Source organism: Callionymus lyra, chromosome 9 (assembly GCF_982586985.1).
Source record: "Callionymus lyra chromosome 9, fCalLyr1.hap1.1, whole genome shotgun sequence".
NCBI classification, from domain to species: domain Eukaryota; kingdom Metazoa; phylum Chordata; class Actinopteri; order Syngnathiformes; family Callionymidae; genus Callionymus; species Callionymus lyra.
In genome coordinates, this window is record NC_141826.1 from 4,962,629 (window position 1) to 4,988,752 (window position 26,124).

The 26,124-nt window shown below is 36.3% G+C and overlaps 1 protein-coding gene and 1 long non-coding RNA gene across 5 annotated transcripts in view; one reads left to right on the plus strand and one right to left on the minus strand.

Annotated features, from left to right (window-relative positions):
• LOC148071521 (teneurin-3) overlaps positions 1-26,124 on the minus strand; it is a 264,037-nt gene that overhangs the window by 196,758 nt on the left and 41,155 nt on the right. The gene's annotated exons all lie outside the window — the stretch shown is intronic.
• Positions 1-26,124, plus strand: part of LOC148071522 (uncharacterized) — a 106,129-nt gene that overhangs the window by 51,705 nt on the left and 28,300 nt on the right. The window lies entirely within an intron of this gene.

Genomic DNA, 26,124 nt, shown 5'->3' on the forward strand with positions numbered 1-26,124 from the left:
GATGTGTGGAAATCAGCTATCCAATTAGTCAGAGCAAGTATCTATCAAATGTGGCAGGTCCTGCGATAAAACTGACATTTCTGAAGCCGCGGTTTGCTGATTCACTAGGAAATCAAAACGTATCGTGCTCATTTAAGCAGCTTTTAAAGATGATATTGGACCCCAGTTGAGCCACGTAGTTGATTCCCTTTGATAAATGGCTGCATATATTTCAAACTTTGTCCAGCAGAAAATAATGGTGTGGACTTGATGGTTACGGTATGATTTTATCATGACTTTTTAGTTTTGATGACCAACCATGTCACTCACTACTCCGACAAAACATTGAATAAAATTAAGTTATTGTAATTTATGACTTATCAACAAGGTTTTTTAGAATGTGCTCTTTTCTTGGAATACTTGAGCAGCAGAGACTATGTTGTGTAATATAGCCTGTGTTTGTGAGTTTATTTTCTGAATATATATCTACCAGTGTTAAGCTGTGTATTCATCAGTATCTTCATTAATAAATCTTTAATGAAGGCGGCAGCTACAACGCTGTACTAATTTATGTTCCTATATACTCTCACTGGACTAAACACTACCCTGTCAAGTATTGTAGAGTGGTCAAAAGGTTTCTGGCCGACCCAAACAATAAGACCAGAATAAAATATATAACTTATAATAGTAGAGTATGTATAATACTTTCTGACTTGTAGTAAAGACCACCTTTTTGTCGAACAAGACACAATACCAAGACCAAGACCAAGACCAAGACCAAGACCAAGACCAAGACCAAGACCAAGACCAAGACCAAGACCAAGACCAAGACCAAGACCAAGACCAAGACCAAGACCAAGACCAAGTTCTGGACAATGACCAAGACAAAACAACGACTTGCCAAAAGTGTGTAGTGAGAATGTTCTTGGTCCTTGAGACCTACTACAAATTCAACTTCTAAAAGTTTCCCAGTGGTTTATGGATTGGGGGACATGGTTGTGACGCGCTAGTAGGGCTTCATAAAATTGAAGGAAAGGTAAATTCAATATGAGATTACATGATATAAAAACAAATTGATGTTTTGCCCTGAGCATAAAACATATAAACTTGAATAAAAGTAAGGAAAACTTTCTACTAGTTTATGTTTCTTTACATATTCTGGAGTATTTGCTGTGTTTTTGAAAGAGTATCCCAGCAATAGGCCAACGGTGTTTGGCAGGCCTTGGCATGTTGAAGTTTGGAAATCCTTGCTCTAGAGGACGCACGGCATCGCAAATTCAAAACTAGCTAAAAGTGAGATTTGTGTCAAAAAACCAAACATAAAGTTGGTGGAAGCAGATGAAGTCAAGGATTTATGTGTAGGATTGAACCAACATTATAAACACATCTATAATAAATTGTGGTTTGACGGACAGAATCGACCGCATGTGTTTACTTTTAAAAAGTATGGATGAAGAGCGACTCACAATTTCAGGGGGATGATATTCAGCATTGCTACGAAACTACTGTTTCTTTGAACTTTGACTCTGTTGCAGTGCGTCGCATGACGACATTATGAGCGTGCACACATCAAAGATCACCGTAATTCTCTCCTAGAAATACAATCAATCTGCTCAGTATGCGAGCGCGGGACAGCGGAACATCGCCGCCTTTGAGGATGTCGCGGGGTTTGACCGATGTGCAGTCGATCCCCCAGATTGTGGCTAATCATCATTACCGTCTGCTGAAACAATGACTTTGCTTCCGCCTGCTCAGCTCGCGGAAGGACACCAGGGACCTCCCGGCTTTTTCTTCTGGTGGCTTAACACTTGAGTCGGGATTTGAGGAATTAAGGCAGAGTTGGACACAACAAATTGTGTTCTCTGATCATCCATCCAAGTCATCATCTGTGGCCCGGCTTCCACTGTAAATCTGCCTCATGAATTGCAAAAACGGGTGAAGGAAATGACGGCAATTTTGAAAGGAAAAATATGAGGGAACGTTTCAGTTCTACCTAAAAGATAAGAAAAATGAGCGAGGAGTTTGAAAGAAAGAAGGGGAATGAGGACAAATGCATACAGAGGAGCTGGAGTTGGAGAAATCTCTAAAAATGGACAGCGGATTATGAAAAATGGATCCTTGCTTACAGTGCTTAAAGGTTAGCTCTCTATTACACCAAGAGCAAAATGTCAGCAGTATCCCCCGAAAGAGTGGACGGCGATATTAATGGAGAGTCCAGGGATCGCTCCTGACCGAGTCTCTGCCTCCACCAGACACATTATTCATTCAGTTGTCAGACGCTACCTGCTGCATGCTATGTTAACATCCACAAACTAAATGATGGAGAGACCTCAGCCCACCCCCGACCCTCACTCAGATTCACTTGTTTACAGAGAGAAACTTATTTCTCAAAGTGTTCAATAATTCATTTATAATTAGTATTTCTTCTTCCTTGTTTATCCTCCGTCACACCAAACAAGTATTCGATGATAATTAAACTCTCATTGATTTGTTAACACGTCCACAAGTGGAACATAATGAACTAAGGTATCAGTTTAATGAGTAAAATCTTTATTGTAATTTGGTTCAAAATGTGTTTTTAATATTCAAACATTTTGTTAAGAGGTGGAGGAAATTTGAAAAAACAAGTAAATAAAAACAATAAAAAAAAATAATAATTTCAATTTATTTGTGTTGTCCTATGTTACAATTCGTATTTTGTACATTTAAATTAATTTTATTTTCGTGGAAAAATTGTTGTTTCTAATTTCCATTTGGATTTCTAGTGGTTGAGAATTTAAAGCGATCTTGTAAATTTTTTTTTTTTTTTCAATGTGTTCAATTGTTTTTCCTTTGATAAAGTCGTGAATTTTTTAAGAACTCACATTTTTTAGCAGGCCCCCATTTTTTTCCTTCTTTTTTTACACTGGTGTATTGATATTAAATGAATATCAATAATAATAACAATAATATTAATAATAATAATAATAATAATAATAATAATAATAATAATAATAATAATTATTATTATTATTATTATTATTATTATAACAATAATAATAATAATAAAAACATGAACAAAATATTATTAATATTGTTTGTATTAACAATTTGTTATTGTTGTGGTTGATGCATGCAATAACTGTAATTGTTTTTAACTCAATTGACTTTTTTATTCAATAGATTGAATTTTTTAAAAACATGAAAAAAAAAAAATGTAATTTTAAAAATGAAACTGATCATAAACAAACCACATGCAAACTGATGTCGACTTACGTCAAGCCCACAATCTATGATTCTATTATGCGTCTTTCAACGTCAGAAATGTCAACTTTAATTTTGAGTCGGTTCAGGCGTTTTGACAGGATTTTACTTGATGGATTCATCAATGCTAAGAGACCAGATGAAGAGATTGTTCAGTGACCTGGAAAAAAACATGTTCAAGTCAGCGATGAAACCTGAAAAGAATAAGCAGTTGAAGACAGATGTATGTATTATGAAGTAATATTGTTATGCTAATGACTCTCCTGATATTCCGTGGTTGGATTGATGATGACATCAGCAGCGGCAGAAAGTAATGACTTTATAATTGTGTACTCACTTTTCTTCTCATCTTTCCTTCCGAAGACAGATGATCAGAGAACTGCCCAAAAATAAACCTGAAACAGATTCTGGAGGATGTTATCTCAGGCTTTTATTTTCGGTGCTGACCACAGCCACCCTCATTGGATTCCTCAAAGTAATCAAAGCAGGGTTTCACTTTTTTTTTTCCCCCTCCTGCATGTAATCTAACCACTCGACATCGCTCAGAACATGAACGACAAAAGATGTTCAGTGGAAATTTGATCGACCCCGACAGAATGACAAGATGATTTAATACCCTGCGAGTCATCAGTCACGTAGCCGGGGCCTCATTTAAGATGCAAAATGGCTCCGGCGTGGAGACGGTGGATTATTTTCTGAGTGATAACATTGCGCGGCGGTAAATATGTTGTGTCATGCAGCAGAGGGGGCAAAGAAAAATTCCTCTCTCAAGGCGTTTTAATGAAGTCCCAAATGTCATCCCTGCGTTTCCCCTTCAAGAGCAAAAGCTGCTCTTCAAGCCGCCCGTCCTCTTCAAAGGGCTGGGAAAGAGGACGCCGCTGTCGCAGGAACGCTTGGAAGAAATCAACAATCAGGCGGAGGTTGACGGTCTGAGCGGCAGTAAACAGGTGGTCCGCTTCTTCCCCGGCCCCTCCAGGAATGTTCAGTTCGCTCACTAATCCCTGACGATTACGCTCGGTGTGGACATAACCTCAAATCTCTGCAGCATCATCTGACATGTGTTAATCTGTATTCTTTGTTGTAATATTTTAAAAAGTCACAAAATGATATCTTAGATGTGCAGTTGCTGCATTGCTTTACTCTTTCATAGAAACTATTATATTATACTTTATCATTATTTTATATCATATTTGTTGGATTTCTTTAGGGCTTTGTTTCATTCTTATTTTCTTTCGAAATTATATCCAATTTATTCTTATTTTATTTCTAAATTCTTTCATTTATTCTCTCATCCGTTTGTCCTTTTTCACAGAATAATTTCATTCTCAGTGACTGTGATCAGTTGAATCTCACATAAAGTGCGGTTCATGATCGTCATGCTCACATGGTTCTGATATTCCCGACACAATCTGCCAAATAATTACAGCAATGGCTCATTTATTTACACGTTTCCATCATCAAATAAAAGCTACAAGCAGTAAAAACTTAATTGAAACTTTGAAAAAAAAAACTATTATAAGTATAATTGCCAATAAGTGAAGTGAGAATATTTTCCAATAATCCTCTTTAATGTCTCTGCGAGATTAAATTCCTGAAGATTGATGTTACAAAGAATTCAATGACTATATTCACTGGTTCATTTGTGGGGATTTGTTTTAATGTTTATTTCATTGAGCAACTATATTAACAACGTTCATGGACTTTTCATCCTGATCAACCAAATACTAGTGATGGTCTGATGAAGCTTCATGAAGCAGTGTCGTGTTGTTTAGAGGCCAGTAGATGGCGCCATCAGTTTTAAAATGTTGTTTCATTAGAGCTGTTGTTCAACACAAATGAAAATAGTGGAGACCGCCATCTAGTGGACTCTGAAAATAATGACACTGCTTCATGAAGCTGAATCAGACCATCACTACCAAATACATTAAAATATGTATTACATGAAAACAAATATAGCAGATTGTATGTGTAATTGCGAAATTAGAATTTTTTATTCTTTAATTTTCATATCATAACAAGCACAAATAGATTAATTTAAACCAGAAATTAAGCTTCATGCTCCTGTTTTTCTGTGAAAATCTGGCCTGAAAGGCTTGATGCAATCATCATCAGTTCATTGTAATGTGAACACGGCCTCATTACGATACAAAAAAAAGTTCAATTCCACAATTGGACAATGACAGAGAAAAACGTCAATGCAATTGTGTCTTTTGTTGTGAGTATTGAAAAACATTTTTCCTAACAATAGTGAGGAGAAGTGAGGGGGGGGGACGAGGGGGAGGAGAACAGGGGGGGTTGTGGGTCTAATTATGTTGACGGCCATTTATGTTTTCGTCAACCGTCTATTAAACCACGCAGAGGTAAATTCGGGCTGCGCCGCGGTGACTCAGAGCGATGGCTGCTGAGTTATTTGGCACAAACAACGTCAGCTCTCTTGCCTCATCGTTCAGCCCTCAAATGATTCCAAATCAATTAAAGCAAAACTGGAAGTGTTTTCCATCAAGAGAACTTCAACCGCATCAGTCGCCGTGATCGGTCCGGCCCGTTTGATAACTGCTCTATTTCTGGGCTTTTTTTTGCAAATATTTGAAGAATAGATTAAACACCACCGATGCCATCTTGAATTAAGAACATTCGTCACATCGGAGAGAGGGCCGACATTACTCTGCAGCCATGGATCATGTTACTCTAACTGAGGCATTTGTCCATATGGCAGCAACACCAACTCTAATGAAACATTTCTGTCGGTAAATAACGACTTTGATGCCACGTTCTTGTTTATGACGCAGAGCAGCGACCGTGGCGAGGAGGAGACAAAAATACTGACTGGACCTTTAAGCAAAGATTAACAGTTGAAGGCTGTGGATTTCAGTTCCCGTCCCTGAGCGAGAGTACGGTGCCGCTCGACAACAGCCGGGGTTGATAAATGTCACCGTATTGTCTCGGCTATAGCCACTCAGCAGACTCTGACAGAGTTTCCGCCGTCTGAGCCCTCGGGCCAGCGTGTCCTCCGGGGCGATGTCCAAAAAGACAATAGGTGGAAACTGCTCCAACCTATTTGCCAAATGGTCTGTCTTCTATTGCCTCGCCGCTGCACTATCGTCTAATCCGACTAGCGCGGCCTCTAAAAGGATACAAACGACTAATAAGATGAATGGGCTCTGACCCCGGAGCTGCTAAAAGCCAACCTGGCCAATTTATCTGAGTGACCTCTACTCTTGGCAGGGCCGGACACCACCTCTCCTGGAAACCTTTAAACAGGATCAATACCTCGGAGGCAAAACAATCCCAAACAAACGAGTGTTGGAAGTTGAAATTCAACAGCTCATTACCTCTTAAAAACCTGGGATTATCTTCTCGCTAACATCATGGCCAGTTTAGTTTGATTTTATTTTCATGCCACCTCCAGTTTGCTACGTTGACACGCGGCTTTGCTGAGGGATTAACCTTAAAAGCTACAACAATGTTCGAAAACATGATTGGCATAGGATTAGAGAGATTAACTTTGTCCTGAATGTGAGTTGAAAGTGTTTACGTCTGCTTATCAGATGGGGTTTTTAAGATCCCTTGAATGCCGAGAAATATTTTTAAATTTAAATTAGCTGGAACTTTCATCCAAAAACCAGCAGGAATAATGCAGCCAAGAGGGAACGAAGAGTGCTGCACACTTAAGAATCACGAAAAGAAAGTGAACCAAAATGTATTTCTAATCATAACTAGACTAAACCAGTACACTTAAAAAATATATATATATTACTGAATAAATATGAAATTCAACTCTGGATAAAAACAATTTGAACAAATCCATACACTTGATGATTACTAAATAATAATAAACAGTTTTTTTTCATTATTCAATTATTCTTATGTAGACTTTTTATTTTTTATTTAGAGACATCACAAAGATTCTCAGACCCTGCACTAAATCACTACCACACAAAATTTGAATATACATCTTAATTTTATATATTTTATTTTAAAAAAAACAACGTTGATTTGAATTTAGTTTTTCAAATTGATCTACAATAAATATTTATGTATTAATAGGAATTAATATTAATAAAGCTTGATTAATTAAAATGTAATTAAAATGTCTGTAACATATAATATATACCATATAATTCATGTATTTACTGTGAAATGTATTTAATCTAATCCAGATATAGAACAATTTTACATATAAGTATGAAGTATGAACAGGTTATAAATTAATATACTGGGCTTTATAATCTAAAGATAGTTGTTGAAGGCAACTAGAAAACGGGAATATTTGTGTTATGATGTAAACTAAAATCAACTTTACGATTTCAAACGTTTAAATATCTGTTATTGACCTTCATAAATATTAAATCGTCTCTTTTAAATATATGTCTCTCGTGTATCGTTGTATATTATTCATGGCTGTTTTTGACTCTCCGTGGTAAATTAGCTTCTAAGCTTTCATTTAAGCATTTCGTGTGGGCGACGAGCAACTGCAGGCCAGTGTAGCTGCGCGACAACCATCTTGGAAAAAAGTTAAAAGAGCACCAGTAGTTGTCACTCGGCTTCTGATTCATCACTTCCCAAAACCATAAGGGAATTGTGTGGAACTTTGCAAATGAGTTAATTAACTTTTATTGCCAAATCTCTTGACGACCAGGGGAGAAAAATAAAAGCTGATTGTGTCTTTTTTTTTTTTTTTTTACTGGACGGGCTTTGTTATAAGGAAAGGAAGAAAAAAAAAAAAACTCATGACAGATTTAATCGACTTTAATCTAATTGCGCATCCTTATATCACAAACTACTGATGTAGTCTTGGATTAATTATGTCAGCTCCATATGGATCCATCACTAATTCCATTACATGAACCGCAGCTTTAGTTCAGAGCCGGACTGTATATTTAAAAATATTGCACTTTCAAGGAAAATATAATTCCGTCTGGTGACTGGGGGATTCTATTTCACGGACTGCTTGTTGACGTCGTGTTGTGTTTTATCTGCTCAGAGATAAAAGACATGCAAGAGATTCTCCAGCAGAACATTTCTTCTTTGAATCAGTTTACATGGTTTACAATATCAATCGTTGCTCCAAAATCTATATCTGCAAAGTGCTTAGGTTTGCATTGGTGATTAGATGAATTGAATGGAGAACGGCTGTTACTTGAGCATCCCGTCGGCCGGATACCTAATGCCCCAGCTCTGGCTCTGAAGTGACCACAGCTTCAGGATGCTTTGCTCCGGGCGCTGGGCCAGAGAGCTTTATGTATTCTGATACCATTCATTTTTAATCAGGACTAGAAGACATTGCAGCCTCTTGCGAGCGCTGCCCTCGGCTACAAGAACTCCCATTTCTTCTGGCTTCATTACTTTTTTGTTCCTTTTCTCGGCATCAAACGTTGTAGTACATGAGTACTTACTGCTCCATATCGCTGTACTTTCAGTAATATCGACATTTTTGACGCTTCATTAGCCACCATGAACTCAAAACATCAACATGAGTTTGTGATTCGCGGTGACATCTAAGCACGGGAAGAGCGATGTAAACAAGTCTTCCGCTGTACTTAACAGGGTATTTTGATCCAAGATTTTAAATGGACCAGAAAATGTTGCTAAGTGTTTAACCTTTATCTCATGGTGACCCGGAGGCCCCACATCCACCACTGCATTTGTATTTCTGGAAGCCAGGGGGGTCGTTAACCTTGACCCAGAGACAACACAAGGGATACCTCAAACACATAATAACACACAAGGGTTAAAAAAAAATGTTGAAGCAGGTGTTAGCACCACATAACGAGGACAGGGTGTCCAAAAATATTGATGTCAATTCAACAACTAATATTTTTTTAAGAATTAGTTTTTCATTTTTCTGCCTTCAGGAATAAAAATATTGTTTAACATTAAATGCAATGTGAGTATAAAGAACGAAAAAATGTAAATGCATATTATAAATTGGCTACAAAATTCAATAAACAAGTTGTGTTTTTCATTTTTCTTTTCTTTTTCATTTTCTCCTGACCATGTAGTCACTACAAGGTGGAAATCTCCAATTATCTCAATTGTTTGGGACACATTTTATATTTTGTATGCTATATCTTTATTATTTTTATTTTTTAATACTATTGTCTATTCCATTTTTGGTTTGTTTATAAAAAAAAGCCTGTGATTGTTCTCATATTTTAAGAATCACTCTTTAGGGAAACGATGATATAAATGTGAATTTGCTGGGGTGGTTTCTGTCGCAATTTTCACCACAATCTCAACACAAAACCATCTAAACTTGTAAAATACTTGATGTCTTTCAATGAGTGTGATCTGATGTATTATGAGAATATTTTTTAACAGTTCTATTTCTTGGCACATTAGCAAAACAATGATCATAACCTCAAAGCAACATTTAAACGTGTTAAAATAGTGATTAAATTGTAACATTGCTCCACATATGACCAGGTACTAGCTAGAAAAGACAGATACATAGTTGTTCAATTTTTTTTCCTTCCGTACGACGTTGTCGGTTTTGTTCGGGGAAGAGAAAATGGGGGAAGAAGGTTGTGTGTGTGTGTGTTCAGCATATTCACACGTTCACTTCTTCACATGACTGCAGTTGCAAAGGACAAGCCAGCGTGGGGAGGAGGTGCGAGGATGGGTGGGGGGGGTTCTTCTTCTTCTACGCTGTAATGAGTTTGACAATGAAAGTGACACGTCCTCCCAGGACCTTCGCTTTGTGATCAATCATAACAGTAGCTCACCTCCCGATTGTTGACCTTTTCTCCCCTAACGAAAGCAAGATCACGGAAAACTTCCAATCTGGTGCGACTGAGGGAAGTCATCTGCTGAAATATCTAACGTTGCTTTCATCGACTGGATGTGTTTCTTTCTTTTTTTAAAAAAAAGGGAGCTTCTGTATTAGAAAATCTCATCACCTGGCCGCGCGGCAGGGATGACTGATGCTGCCGCTCCTGTGGGAAGCGCCGCCAAGAATTCATGCAAATACAAACATATGTGCGGATTCTTTCTCCACCGTCGCTGAAATAGAAATGGAAATGACATGCGGCGAGGAGCTGGAACAGGAAGTGTTACCGTCTCCGCCTCACCTTTGAGCTCCACGCGAACCGACATGTTATCGGTAACACTGTTTTTATACATCGCATCTCTCCGAGCCCGTGACTTTAAAAAAAAAAACGAGCAGGTCACCAAAGCCGTACATGCGAGTGTCAATATATATGTTTATGTCCTGGCCTGACCCCCGCAGTTAATACTCAAATAGGAGCGTTGCTATTTTTAGCCACGCAAATGTGCACGTTCAACCTTCTGGATCCGCCGAGGTTGGATTAATTGTCCTCTCGCATCTGTCTGCTCGTGCTCTCGAGATTAAAAATGCTGATGCGCTCTCCAAGGTCCGTCTGCTGGAATCAAGAAGACGACTTTAATTGCGATAATGAAACTGTTGGTTGGAAACTGGCGACGAAATGTTGCGAGCGTTTTTTTTTCAGCTGAAAACACTTTCAATTCCTCGCTCAGGGCTTCACATATCAAGAGACGGTCGTGACTCGGACCAACATCGCCGACGTCCACAGCTTGTTGTCCGACTGTAATACCGACTGTGATGCGTAGAATTAGGTCACAGTTGGTGGAGGAGTAGATCAGGTTTGCCTGATTCATTACTGTTATTGCAATTTCATTCATTTCCCCAAAGAGGATTACCTTTATCTTGCCCTTATCTTATGTCTTTTCTGTTGTGTAATATTCACTCATTCACAGGATGAATTGGAAAACACTGGTAGAGTGAAAAAGTGAAACTTTATTTTTTATTTTTTATTATTTCAACGTTGTTCTATTTAGTGGTTGAGGAGGAAATAGATATCGAGACATGGAGAAAGACAGAAGGTGTGAGAGTTAAAGGGCAAGTGAACGATGGAGAACAAGGTGCCAAAAAAGGGCAAAGGCGGAGGACGAGAAGAGTAGAGAACGAAGGGATAATGGAAGGGGAAATGGGGGAGCTCTCCTTCATGCTCCCTGATTCTTTGCTCTTGATTGTTCACTATTTCTTCTCCCCCATTCTCTTTGCTACACTCCTTCATTTTGTCTGTTCATCCTCCCTCTCTTCTCTTCTTTTGTCTCCTTCCTTCTTCTGCTTCTCCCTCCTCCGCTGTATTCACCCCTCTTTCATTCTGTCCTCGATTTTCCACCCAGTTGTCTTTCACACTCTACCTCTCTCGCACGCTCTCATCTCCCCTTTATTTCTCTATCCCTTTATTTTTCTCTCTTCTCACTATACTTCTTCCGTCTTCTCACTCTCATCTTAACTTTCCTTCTCCTTCGTACCCTTTTCTTCTCTCTCCTTTGAGAGAACGAGTGATGGACCGCGAGGAAACAAGGAGCTTTGATACCTGTTATTGTTTCCCTGAGATGAAAGAGGCAAAACATTTTAATAAAACATCCATTGGTGAGCAGAGAAAAGTGGAATATATTCCTTGAGAAATAATCTTTTTAATTTGTGGCTGAAATGTGCTTTTAATTGCACGAGCCAAAAAAGGAATAAATCACAGCTGACTGCAACAATCATTAAACGTTATTTACTCTCAGCTACTTCACTTTGGCCATTTAAACATCTATAAATTTCACCACACGCCGCCCTCAGCCCATTATCCAGTACTTTAAACTTGCAATTTACAATCAAGTTTGACACAAAGTGATGCGGAGGAGTGTTAGGACAAACAACAGTAGCATTCAGATGAGAGTGCCACAGAATCGCAACTTCACTGAGGAGCACAAAGGTCAAAACCAAAGCACCATGACAATAAATACAAGAAATATTCCAAAATCCCGAGACGGGGGAGAGAGAGGAGCTTGTAAAAGAAACAAGACATGAAACCAAATGGATTGTTGTGTTGCAGTTAGTCTGGGGAGGACAGGCGAGACGCCCAGTGGTGTTTCAGTCGAGGAGAAAAAAATCCATTTTAGCCCAAATGAAATCAAAAGTTATACAGAACGTCCTCGGCTGACTTTAGCTCGCTTCATCCTTTTTTATTTACACCAGCACACAGAATCTGTATTGTCTGCACCGAACAATACGACAGAAAATCACTGCTGAACAGTATTTGTTTTGCTGTTTGACAAATAAAATGAAATGAAAACCTAGATCCAGACACACACAGGAAATGATGCATTATTGTTATTTGAACTGTTTGTATATACTTCCACAATATAAGTCATGTAATCAGCTGATGTATAGCTTGTGGCATCTGCCTATGAAAACGTGTGTTACTTTTGTATAAGAGCATTAGTTTTGACCGAAAGATTCATACATGCATTAAACTAAGGATTAGAAATATGGATTAAAATGGAATCAAATAAATAAATAACTACTTTGTGGACTATAATAAGAAATATTTTGTGTTGGATTGCCTACATTAAAACTGTATTAATGCAAGCTCTAGGCTAGTTTAAAGATAGGCCCATTCCCAAATGAAATATGCTGCTGGAAGTTGCTCGCTAATTGCTTTCTTGACCGGCTGTTTTTCCGCGTAAGTATCCGTGTTAAGAATAAATCTGCAGGTTATTATTTAGCTAAAATGCCTCTATAACTTATTAAGAAAGGAAATGGTCATTTAAAGTTTTACCATTAAATACACAGCTTAGCTGAATCACAACAGTAGGAATATATTTCAACCACTTTTTTAAATCTGGAAACCTTAAAATCAGCAGAAAATTGGACCAAAGTTGAAAGGTTGATAACTCAAAAATGTATAGCTTCCCTTTGCACATTTTGAAATGCTAGCTAAGCTTTGCTACATTGTTTAAAATGCTAGCATAGCTCAGGGAGATTAGCTGCATTCCTTCTCTAGCCTCCCTGGTTTTAAAATCTAATAAGATTGAAAGTATTCTAACGCATATTTTAGATAACAGTGTTAATAAAGTGACAACAACCACAATGTTTTGTGATATTAGCTCAACTCTCGTAAACAATGAAAACAAACAAAAACGGAAGTGATAAGAGGCAAACATTTTGAAGTTATTGGGGGAAAACTTTTTTTTTTACACTATTTTTCCATTAAACATATTGCCTGTGCGAACCCTCTGCTCAAAAACACATTTTTGTTTCTATTCAGCTATTTAAGTTCAAAAGAAAACTTTTCTTCTGTCACTTGAGTCTAGCTAATTGGACTCCAGTGCATTTGTCCTGAATCGTATATGAAACATGTGTGGTTAAAATATTAGTGTGTGAATACAACAAAACGCACTTCTTAAATGTTAAATCTTATTAAATATGCTGAAATATCAAAGAGTATATCGTGTTTTTATTCTTTTATGTTGCTCATTTTAATACTTTTTTTCACTTTATTTGTTGCGATATTGTGTGGACATATAAAGTAAAAGAATTCATGCAGTTTTATCAGAGGACTTGCACAGTATCCGGGTCTTTCTGGAGTGAATTCTATGGATTTCTTTTCGAAAGTTTTATCTTTTAATGGTGGTTTTGACGCAACATGATCCTGGTTACTAGGATTTCCCTGAGGATGGTGGTAGGAATGACCTAATGAAAAAGTTAACCCGGTCACACTCTAGCACATAAGCCTTTTGTCATTTCGTTTTTATCGTCGCATCTCCGCAGCGGCGGCTATAAAACAATGAGGCTCTCGGAACAATAAGGCGAGGAGTGGTCATGAACGTAATTATGAGCAGCACAAGTGGACCAAAACGCTAATCCTGATTCCTTCCACTGATCGTCATCACCAAGTAAACAGCTTCCTGATTATTTCCGTATTGCGTAGTAACACAATCACTCAATTAGTCCGTGTGATGAAATGAAATGAGCCATTTTCTCTTGGGGGCCGGTAAATATTGGCCCACGTAATTGACAACCGCACAGTAATTCCTAATCGTAATAACATGTTGTGCATCCCGGCACCCATCCCTGATTGGACCCCAGAAAACTCAGACGGTGTCTTGCCGAGATTCTCTTAAAAAAAATAGAAAAGTTTTGGCCGAAACTATGTTGATTTGGTGGAAGAAAATAAATGCTGCCCAAGTTAATAGCTTTTTCAACAGAGCAGATGAATGTCCGGCAGATTATCGGAATATATCCGGACTTCTTTTGTTCACTGAAAACTCCAAGGTCAAGTCAAGTTGATGAATCTGAGTGGGTGAATGAAGTGAGAGAAAGTATTCACAGCCTACTTTCATCATTTTAATTGCTAGTTTCGGCTTTAGAAAAGGGATAAATTGCTGCTTTAAGTGATTTTTAATAGAAGGTTTGATTTAATTCCTCCTGGTGCTGCTGGTCTCAACAAAAAGGAGACTCACGCACCTTCTACTCTTTTTTAGTACCTATTCTGAATAAGAGGAAAAACACTATTATAAAACCTCTCGTGAAATGAGAGTCGTGTGATTCATGTATTCAGCACAGAGGAGGAACTCCCATTAGATATTTTGTAATAAGAGTATGAATGTTAAGATCAGAACAAGAGTGTGTTACGGCATATTCCACTGTTGAAGATGTCAAACCTGGTCAATTTCATGAGCGACTCATGCCAGCTAACTCCAGCAGGAGTAAAAACTATGTGAGGGGGAACACATCTGTGCACTGATGTTACAATATATCTTACAAAATAACATTAACTTAAAATAAATATTCATTGTGTACAGATAATTATAATTATTATTGAAAGATTTCACAACTGAGCTGAATAAAGGAATATTACACTTACAAATACAGTAATACATTTACCCAGATATTGGTCTTGGATTTATTAAAAATTGTATTATTATTATTTTTACTTTATCTTTTAAATATACCACTGACGGTCATTTTTGTTAGACGGATGATATTGTTTCTATACATTTCAATATTTCTATGACCATTTTTAAAAATGCTACGTTATCTAATCTATAAATGTTGAATTTTTAAAGTTTTTTTTGACAGGTAGAATCAACATTAACATAAGAAAAAATCGGTCTGGCTCGGCTCTCACACAGTAGTGAAAATGGATCCAGGAAATATATATAAATATATGCATACATAATACATTTTGGTTGCTCTCCAGATCAGTTCATAATAAGATAACCTAACTTATGTTTGTATTTATATGCGTTCGATCTTAAATGAAACCTTAGTTGTTATAATGAAACTGTGAATTAAAATAAAAAGGCATCGAAATTATGTCTTATTTTAAATCAGAGTTGGTTTTTATTTTTTTGTTCCTTGACTAATTGTATTTTTCTCTCAGACAGATTGGTACAAAACAGCGTACAACACAGATCAAATCAAATAAAAATAATGCAATTGTGAAAACCGAATGGCATTGAGGTCATGACCCTGGATTTGAAATCCTAATTAAGATAAAAGCCTTTTTTTTTTCTTTATATCGTCTGTAACTTTACCACATAAAAAAAAAATCAATATGTGTTTAAAGCAAAAAAAGGAAAAATGTTGTGTAGAAGAAAAGATTCTAGTTTTCTCATTAACATGCTAATTTATACAGCAAGACACTCCAAAGTCTAATCAGATCATCCACTCAGCAGGGGGTCGCAGTGGTGTGAGGAGGAGGATTCTGCTCCGTGTGTTGCTGTTGTGTTAATGTGTTCACAAGAATGAGTCCGCAGGCTGACAAACTGCAGCCCGCAGATGAAAAGGGATCTCATGCATGGAATTTATCACGTTCAGGAAAATGAAAGGGAGTTTAGAATATTTTTAGACTTTTCTGGCCTTTGATTTGAAACTGAAAAAAATATGAGACAATTTTAAATTCATTCATTCAGAACACATTAAGTTGAACGATACGAAGCATCATTGGCTGACAATCTGAACAATATAAATTAAATATCACTGATAGAATGGCGAGGTTTTGATATTGGAACTACTAAATATATGTAGAATTTGTTTAATTTTAAAAAAACAACCGTAAATAAATTGTATTTATCCAGATAAATATAATTTACAGGCCGATACTACTAACTCTGGTACTTAAATAGACATTTAGTGAAACCTTTTCAGTGTTTTTCTTATTAAACAAGTTTTAATATGTGTACATATTGAGCTTGGACAATGTTCATTAAAAAAAAATCAGGCCACATTTAACAGTGAAAATAAATAGATAAAAACAGCAAGAAATAGTTTTCAAATCCACAAATAGCATACAGCTTTATATCAATGGGTGGAAAAGGCCTAAATTATCCATAACATTTTAGGGAAAGAAACTAAAGATACACATTTTATTTTTTTTTTATTTTTTAGCTGTTTATTCCTGGTTAAAGTAATTTAATTATAATAATAGTAATTTAATTGTATTTATTTATTTTATTTAATATGTAAAATCAGGAAAAGATAAAACATTCTTTTAAAAGTGTTCTTTAAAATCTTTAATATTTTAAGGATAAATAATAAGTCAATTTTTTCAACTAGGTTTGGCACAATAGAGTCGTAACAAGGACATGTAAGTCACAACATTTACGAACTTTATTACAAACATGATTTACGATGATTTAATTTGATGAGAAAACACAAAAAAAAAAATGAAATGGAAAAACTGATTCAGGTTAAGTCTTCATCCCTGAATGACTCATATTTTATTGAGGTGAAGTGATAAAAAAAAAGAGAAAGTGCCCGTCGTGGGAGAGTAATGGCTAAAGTCATTGATGGATAATATATTTTGATGTACTGAGTTTACTTCTTCTGATTTTCTTCAGGGACAGGGAAGTGTCGAGAAAAGACTGGGTAACAGCACATTTTCCCCCAGAAATGACAAGCACATCAACGAATATGACAAGCCGCTGCGTCCCTTGTCACCCCGAGCACTTAAAGTGTTGAGCACTTACCCGACGACGACCCTAGCAACAATGGAAGCGATGACAAGACTCGGTTCCGCCACTTCGTCTTCTTCTTCTGCTCTTATTAACAAATGAGGAGAAATTTTCCTTTTGCGATCTCGGAACGAAGGGAGGAGGCTGCTTCGATAGCTCACATCTTTCAAGCTAATAACGAGAAAAACATTGCTGCGGATATTTATTCCGGTCGACTTGTGCCATATTGAATTATAAAAGTGGCGAGGGAGGGTTTTTCTGCGTCGCTACGATCAATAACTAGGCCGGTTCTACCACGGTGATACAAGACGAGGATCTAAGGGAGGAGTTTGATGGATGTCACCTTCATCAGTGTGTGTCCTGCATCTGCGCGTGTGAAACATTCGTGTTCTTCTTTTCCTTACAAGCGAGGGAGGAAGACAGCCGCGAGTTGGTGGGAGAACGAACACAACCGCACCGGGAAAGATGTCGGAAGGTGTCTGATACGCTTTCATACTCCCACCCGAAGAAGCCTTTGGTGCTCGCTGTGCTGCAGAACACTTTCCTGTGACTCCTCCGCTGATTTAATTAACCTAAGCGCCTCACACAATACACTTAAGCCACACTTAAAAAAAAAGAATAAAAGGGAATCTGCCTTGACACCATTTTGCTACGCATCAATACACAAACAAGACGATGGCCAAACTAACAAAATCACTAGAGTAATGAAAAATATAATAATTCAAATAATTAATAAAAAACTATACATTTTGTGAATAAATAGGAATGAAACTATCAGAATAATGTATGTAACTTTTTATGCAATTACAGTGTGTTGTTTGGATTCAACCAAATAATGTGTTGTTATCTTAGCTTTTATTTTCTTAATTAAATTGTTTGTTTTTTTTCCATTTTTGATTTATTTTTAATGTCGTTTCATTGTCTACTTCATGTTTTGCATCGTGGGACTGAGAGGACCACAATTTCATCTATAATGTATGTCTTGAAACATGTATATTTGACAAATAAAAGAACTTGAACTTGAACTTGAAAATATTTGTTTTAAATAATCACTAGGGATATGATGTGGATCATAGGTTTGCACGAAAATATCAATTAACTTTTATATTGTTGTTGTTTTTTTTTCTCCCTACCATATCAGTATTCAACGCTTATGTCTTATTGCTTTATTTACCATCAAATTCTTTACTTAATATTGAATGTATTTATTCTCTTGTAAAATACAACTATAATGAAGTTTTACCTTACCTTGCCTTAGATCACTGTTTTGATTCAGTAACCCTGTAACATAACTCTGTGTTTACTATGATATGAAAGTTTCCTGAAATTAAATTCTTTAAAATCCACCTGATATATCGTTGTTCCTACAAAAATATAATATAATATAAATCATGATACGTATCATTTTAAATCAATACACACCCCTACAACTGAATCATAGTGACCTTGAATTTTTGGTTACATACATTATCTTTCAATAAAGACATAATAATGAAATTCACTCCTCCTCCAGACAGCCTCAATCACGCCCCGCTTTGTTTATAAAACAAGTTCCTTGGCGGTGGAGACTTCTCGTAATGATGATGTGATGCAGTGACAAACCTTGATGCTTTACCAATCACAGCCGAAGGGGCGTGGTTATGGTAAACAAGATTTCATCTCCAGAAGAAAAAAAAATCAGTGGGCGGGGCTTAAGATAATTTTCTAATGACTTTAATTAAAAGAGAGTTTTGTATGAACAGACACAGTGCTGAGTACAATAGAGGTCCAAGATCAATTTAAGAGACACTAAAATAAAAATGTTTGTGGCCCTTGAATATGGTTTGTTCCTCTTCCAACATAAAAAAGAGAAATTGGTTGCTAGCATCACAAGCCACATGTTGAACTGAGGCACACGATGGAATAAACTAAGTGGTGCTTCATTAATAGGAATTTGGGGAATGTACTCCAGTAATCAACTTCAAAACATTCAAGTGGCAACAAATCAAAAGCGAAAACATGATGGACATTTTTTTTATTTCTCATCACACATAAACTATTGAGGAATTTTTAAATAACATTTATTTTTCCTCATGAGTCCTATTCAACGGTGACCAAATCCTTGGTCTTATTTGGAGCACAAGGTCTGCTGTCCGAAACCAAGTGAGGTCACCAGGTATGAAGGTTCCTCACCGGCTTTTATCTATCAAGTCTAATCGAGCGCTCGCAGTCCAAAGCAAAGACGATGAAGATGACAACCTTCCGCTTCAATAGAACGAACCGCAGCTCGATAATACGTGGGCTAATGCAACCATTGATTGAATAAAGTAATACAGGAAATATTTTTCTTTGTACTGCAACGGACGTGCATCAAAAATACATCTTGTTTTGATTAAAACAGGCGGATTTGTGGATTTCCATCTTTCATCCGAATCTGAAGAAAAACATGGTGGTGAAAGTGAAGGTGCGGGAAGTGATTCTGCCCTAACAAAGGCTGACAGGCATCTCAGAGGAAGTCTCCCTCTCCTTACCGAGGGTCAGCAGGCGTCAACACCCTCCCCGCCAACAATAAACCCCATGTGTGATATAGTCGCAGAGAGCTGTCATCAGGCACCGCCATGCTTTTTCCAGGGAGCTCCTGCTTTTCTCGCACACTATTAAGAAAACAACTCAAGTGCTTTTAGTCGTAATTCAAGTTTTATGAGCAGAAAAATATTGATTCCGGAGTAAAAAACACACTTTTTTATGAACCACCCATATGTTAAGTTGAGGTCAAAACAGTCTGATATATATAATCACAAACCAGCACTTAAAATATAATATTCTTAGTATTAAAGTGTTAAAAATGCATCATCTTTAAAGCACAAAGCTGAGCCGGACTTTTGATTTTCATTCAATGTTTACCGTCCTGATGCAGCATGTGTTTATCAACTCTTAGATGTGTGCACAGAAACGTGAAGCATCAGGAAAAAAAAAATCCAAATTTATTGATCCCAGATGGCAAAATGTTGGTGTAACAGCACATTTTTGTCTGATTTGCAATACTTTAAACTCAGCATAAATCAGCGTTTATCTTCTTTTTATTATTCAAATTGCATTCTTTCAAAGGAAGGACACACCAGTTTCAGCTTTTTCAGCATTTTGACAAAGATGCAACAATACCTCCTTTTTTTATGGAAATTCGGTATTTTAATAATATCACCTTGAACGTTGGCAAAAGTTTGGAAGGGTCTTTGTTCTGCAACTTTATGAAAAACGAATGATAAAATGTCAGTCGTTCTTTGATGTATTATTATATAATAAATGATTATAAATAAAAAATTGAAATCAAATTTTTCAATTTGATAGATGTTTTTTTGTTGCAGATTTTTCAATATATAAATAATAATAATAACAAATATTGTTATCATTTGTATTATTATTGTTATTATTATTATTAGTTGATGATAGAGCTGCATGACAGAAGAAAACAACTTGAAGTGAAATTTGCCCACAGTGAAAATATTAAGATTTGTACTGTGAGTTATGTGATCTTCTTTTTGTTAAAATTCTAAATCTCTTCTAGAAATTGGTACAACAAAGTGTAGTTCAGGAAATATCCAATCAATACCCAGCCCCAATTGTATATGTATAATAATTATTATAATTATATATATAATTATAATTATAATTATTATCATTATTATAATTATTGATATTATTATGATGAGTAGTAGTAGTAGTCGTCGTAGTAGTAGTAACAGCAGTAGTATTAGTAGCACTGGAATTAGTGGTAGTATTATAAGTATTATTATTAGTATAAGTATGAGATATATATTTTTGTTGCAAAGAAAACAATGTTACCCTTTATTATTTTAAAACATTGTCATATATAACATATTTACATGTATTAGCACAAAGTATCAGACTGCATCTTGGTGGTATTCCTGGCAGCATGAGTGGAATGACAGAGTTATGTTTATGCAACAACTCAACTGTCAAGTGCAAACCTTTCTTTTGTGAACACAGTGTCACTTATGACAGGGTGAACTCCCCACAGACGAGCTAAAGACACTGAATGTGACACACTGCACTGCAATGGAACAACACGTATGCAAGCGTATGTGTTTAACCATGACGAGATGTATATCACGTCCCCTATGGATTACAAACATGCATTCAACATTGAGTCAAACACGTCGTTTGAAATGTATATGATGCAGGTATGAACAGCTTAAAATAAACACCTCACATCTAAGATGGATTCTAGTGAAGACACCGTCTTTGAGTCAGGACCTGACATATCGCCTTCCAGACAGTCGACCATTTTTACAACTGGGGAGCCAATAAAATGGCTGCTTTAATCAATCAATTGTGTTTTCGAGTAATTCTATCAGTGTCTGGGGATTATCTTCAGTGCAAAATCAATACCGCCACTTTATAGATGACTATTTTTACTTTCTCAATAAAAGAAGTTCATATCTGTGCAGGTTAATAAATCACTGTGATGGAGACCATGTTTTTTTTTTTTTACTTATATTAAAGACAAACATGCTGCATCGGTAAGAGGATTTCTCAAAAATCCAATTTTTCTCTTCCTATCCTCAACAATGTCACCCATAAATGACAGAAATATTACATACATCAGAAGTTTGTTGAGTTATGAACATATGCTGTGACAATCTCAAACAAGTATATTCAAGAGAGTAAAAACTGACTTTATATCTCATATTAGCATCCATAATTCAACATTCTATTTTCTTCATTAGATGAATAGATATTGGCATAGATATAGATATAGATATAGATATAGATATAGATAAAGATATAGATAAAGATAAAAATATAGATATAGATCGAGATACAGATACAGATATAGATATAGATATAGATATAGATAATACATATACATATACATATACATATACATATACATATACATATACATATACATATACATATAGCTATATAGATATAGATATAGATATAGATATAGATATAGATATAGATATAGATATAGATATAGACATATACATAGACATATATAGATAGTGATAGTGATAGTGATAGTGATAGTGATAGTGATAGTGATACTAATACAGACAATAAATATGTATAAATGTATAGATACTCCAAATACTAATAAAGGTGGTTGCAACTTGAACCATCTTAGAAAGAAGAACATTTAAAAAAAAATAATATTATTATTATTTTTATTAAGTTAATGGTTACATGTGATACTAAAGATATAGGTAATAAGGTCGCCTCAACCTGACGATTTGACTGAACATCTAATAAAATAATAAAAACTCGGTCAGTACTTCATAATAAAACACTTTGTCTGTCTGTCTGCCTTAGTCAAGCAGTTTAGTGGTCACCTCACTCACTGTCTTTTCTAACAGGTTGTCCAAGTTTAAGTAACGTATTGAAGAATAAGTGATAGCTAGAAAGACCTACTACATCATTAGTCACGATATTTTAAAATTAAACCATCACTACGGAAAATATGACAAAAATATAACAGTATTGTTGCTTTTAGTCCACGAGGAGTGTTGGAAAAGAAGGGGGTGGGATATTTTGCCTGAGGCAAACATCTGTTTTAGAAGAAAAGAGTTTTCATGTGAACGATGCAAGTCTTCTGTCGTGATATTTCTGGATAAATGAACGGTTTGCTGTCTTGGATAAGACCAATCAGTCTCTGTCTGACAATTGAATTACTGCCCTCAAACTCGGGCCACTCTTCTGTTTTAGTGCGTTGTAACTTTCTGACCGTTCTTCTCTTGGCTCGCTCTCTGTTCCTGAAATATTAATGAAGGTGTGCTTGACTTCTTCAGTTAGACTTTTCTTCCCTAACATTGATATAAGTCTATAGAATTCCGGTCATTTTCCTTCCTTAAACCACGGGAAGAAAGTGTAAAGCCGACAAGTGACAGTGAACAGCAGGGATGTGTCATCTTTAAAAGGTTGATCCTTCTCTTTTGGCTCAGCGAGTGTAACATTTGCGCTGCTGCGTGATGGCGCCGAGGCTCCGGCACTTGTCTGTGTCAAACACTCTGTAGAACAGAGCGAATTAGAATGAAATATTGAGTTCATTTATGAGTAAGTGGGGCTGAACGGCCCCTTGTCGGAACTTCCGCATGCATATTCACCTGATGGAAACCTTTGGATGGGTCATTTCTTGGAGCGGCTTCATTAAATAATGAAAGTCAAAAGTGCAATACTTCGGAACAAAAAAATAAAAAAGGGGAACACGATCTATAGAGGTGGAACAGTCACTCCTCGTACAAAAGCCGGATGATGAAAAATGAATTAGGATCCTAAAATAGTTTGTGAGCAGACTTCTGGTAGAGAATCAGGACCTTTATTATTGCTGCTTTTTATACTGCAGTCTCATTACAGAAGTAGTTCAGATGAAATCACGAGTATTGTAATGATTTTAACAGGTCATTTATGGGGTCTAGTGATGATTGAATGAAAATGATTCTGGGATTTAAATTGGTCTTTTAAAATAACTACCTCGATGAATTTATCTCATCAAATCCCAGAATATGAATATTGAAATTATTCTGGTTTTATCCCACAATCCAAAAACATACTGATGTGAAAATGAGTTGGGAACTGTTGTCTCTGTGGGCCCAGGAGGTGTTCCAAGTATGTCCTAGTAGGAGGATACCTTGGGTCGGACCCAGGACATTTTGGAGAAACGGTGTCTCCTCCTTTGTTAGAAGAGGTTTCTGGTGGTGATGGGCTGATGAAGCTTCATGTTGTTAAGAGGTCAGTAGGTGGCGCCATCGGTTTGAAAATGATGTGATGTTTCATTAGAACAGCTGACCTACCTCTAGTGATGGTCTGATGAAGCTTCGTGAAGCAGAGTCATTATTTTCGAAGTCCACTAGATGGCGGATTTTCCTTTGTTTTGAACAAATGTTCTAATAAAACATCATTTTTAAACAGATGGCGCCACCTACAGGCCTCTAAACAACATGACACTGCTTCATGAAGCTTCATAAACCCATCACAACCTACAACAGCTACAGTTCCTGTTTGCTTATTTTACAAGTCAACAAAATTCAGGAATATTGGATTATTTTCCAGCCAACAAATCAGACATGATAAAATAAAATAAAAATAAAAAAAATGTTTTTATTGAATTAGAGGTTAAATTGAATTTTGTTGTAATTGAAAGTGTGTGTTACTGTGAACAAAATAATAGTATAAATGAAAAAAAAAGAAGGTCGCAGAAGCCAGTATATACAGTAAGGTATATTGCTCAAATATTTATGACTGAAAATAGATTATATAAATGAGTTCAGCCCGACATGTCTTTGGGGTTAAGAGAGAATGACTCAGCGGGATGTTGCTCTAACTAGCCGCCACAGGCTTGCAGCAGGCGTGTGTGTGTGTGTGCGCACGTTGCCATGAAGAGATGGTGGAGGGATCGAAGCTACACGAGGACTTATTGAACAGTGGATGTTTAACTATTAATAAGCTCTCTTGCTCTGCATGTGTACAGCGGTGCGTGGTCAGGTGCTAAGGAGGTGAGGGTTATGTTTACCTGCACCTCTTTTTATCACCTCATGAATATATACAGTGTTGTGAGCCGGGCTCCCGTCAGCGCAACCGAAAACATCACGTCTGATGGCATTTTGAATAAAAAAAAGACTTCCTCGACCCCCTCCCATCGGCTGGCTATGATGAATACCACCATTAAGGAGAATACTCGTCACCAAATGTCAAAGTGCAGATGATGTTTTCAGTATAAAAAGTGGTCACATGTTTTCTGTTTGTCCACATTGTTTCTCTCGACCAGGAAAGTGAAATGAAGCTTAATGATTCCGACTGCCAGCTTCTCTTTCAGATAATCGCTTTCCTAAAAAGAAAATAAAAATAAATAATTACAGCTTTAGTTTGCGTGCGCGGTAATGGTGCTGACATATGACGGGCACTGTGTTCTTTAGCTCTACAGAGCAGAGAATTTTAAAGAAACCTTTTGTTAAATAAGGCAGTGGAGGAGAACATAATGGCCTTCAAATTTTAGGAGATAAAAGTGTGTAAAATTCAATGACATCTAGAGCTGCAGAATCAAATTAGCTGGAAGCTGAGTCAAGCCGAGCACGATCACGACCCGACCACATGATGAGAAAGGAAAAACCTGCCAAGAGAGTGAAAGGGAGCTTTAAAAACCCTCGATTAAAAAGAAAAATCTATGAAAGGAATAGTAACTGCAGATGAAGAAAATATAAAACTTTATAGAGCTGAAAAAAATGGTTTGAATTAAGAAATATTTTTATTCATAAAATAAAATGAGGCACAATACATTTTATTGGTATCGTCTATCAGGGGTCCCCAACAATGTTTGCAGGGCATTTATTATATTCATGGACCAGCCTTCAGATAAAAACAAATAAATGGTATCGACTTTGTGTTTCACTCATTTTCACAATTTTACAGCTTCCCTTTTTAAATAAACTTGACTGAAACAAGTGTATAAGAATTTTTTTTCTTGTGTCCAAAAATAAATATATAATGAATAATACATTTAGAAAATGTAATTGTTTTAAATATGTCAACGCAGAATATTTGAATTAAATATTGTAATTTAAAAAAAAAATGTTATATTTATTTAAAAATAAATAAATAAATAATAATAATTTTGATTTAAATAAGAAAGGGGCTGGCCATTTAAATGAAACAAATAGTTTAAGAAAAGACAAACCCTTAAAACATATAATAATTAAATTATTATGATGAATATGTTGTTGTTTTTTTCTTGATAAATGTTTTAATTTATCACAAATTATAGTATCATTAGCGTGTTTACTCTAAATAAATAAAAACTACATGAAGTATTTCTGCTGACAGTAACACGTGACTCAAGTGGAAGCAGGTAAAGACACTGCGTACGATCCAACACACCAGTATACGACCCTCCTTGTCAACGTACTCATCAAACAACCTCCGTCTTTGCCGGCCTGACAGCGGAATCAGAACCTCCACAACAGAAAAAGGCGACATGAAACACGGCTGCAGATTTCCAATTGACACAACAAAGATTTGCCCTCTTCAAACAGAAAAACCTCGATCCTCCCGTCTCAGGTTTCCTGCGTGATCAAATTTGCACTTCAAACCGTTTCACCCATTTAATCAAGCATTGTGCAGAGCCAG